Source organism: Amphiprion ocellaris, chromosome 22 (assembly GCF_022539595.1).
Source record: "Amphiprion ocellaris isolate individual 3 ecotype Okinawa chromosome 22, ASM2253959v1, whole genome shotgun sequence".
Taxonomy (NCBI): domain Eukaryota; kingdom Metazoa; phylum Chordata; class Actinopteri; family Pomacentridae; genus Amphiprion; species Amphiprion ocellaris.
The window spans coordinates 540,551-541,346 of NC_072787.1; the positions used below are offsets into that span (position 1 = coordinate 540,551).

The window sequence follows — 796 nt, forward strand, 5'->3', positions numbered from 1 at the left end:
TGAAGAGAACCTTCAGTCCAATCATCAACAGTCCAATCCTTGTGATCCCAGCAAAGAGTAACCAGTTTTCCTCTGCCTTTCCTTGATGAAGGGCTTCTTCCTGCCCTGTGTGACTTCAGTCCAGCTTCAACAAGTCGCTTTCCAACTGTCCTTGCTGAACAAGTCACATTTCTCCACAGTGTTCACTCATTTTTAAGATCCCTGGAGGTCTGAGGACGATTCCTGACAGGAACGGATGAGTGACGGTCATCTGGTGGGTAGAAAGACGTTTCTTGTGCAACAATTGATTTTATTAAAAACTGTGAAACAAAAAAACAAACAGAAACAACAGAAATTAGTACACCCCTCAATGTCACTTGAATGCCAAATGATTGAATCACCTTACAATGATTGCATTACTTCTAAGTTAGACAGGAGGGTATCTTAAACTAAAAACTCGTAGTAGTTACCATCTGGTCCCATGGTGTAATGGTTAGCACTCTGGACTTTGAATCCAGCGATCCGAGTTCAAGTCTCGGTGGGACCTCATCCTTTCAATAACGGTAAGTAAGGGTTAGAGCTGTGCTCTCTTCATCTGTTGCAGGAAGTGCAGATGTTGCTGAGCCTGTTTGACCAGAGATGATGTGTGTAATGACCAGTCCAGACTGTCCGTGATGTCCACCCCCAGAAATCTGGTGCTGCTGACCACCTCCACAGCTTTATTGTCAGTGATGAGAGGTGAATGGCTGGGCTGCTTCCTCCTGAAGTCGATGATCATCTGCTTGGTCTTCTCCACGTTCAGGAGCAGATTGTTCAC

General features: G+C 45.1%; 1 non-coding gene across 1 annotated transcript; it reads left to right on the top strand.

Annotated features, from left to right (window-relative positions):
* Window positions 1–454: 454 nt before the first annotated feature.
* trnaq-uug (transfer RNA glutamine (anticodon UUG)) lies at window positions 455–526 on the top strand. The gene has a single exon. It is a non-coding gene; the product is annotated as a tRNA-Gln (tRNA).
* Window positions 527–796: the final 270 nt, after the last annotated feature.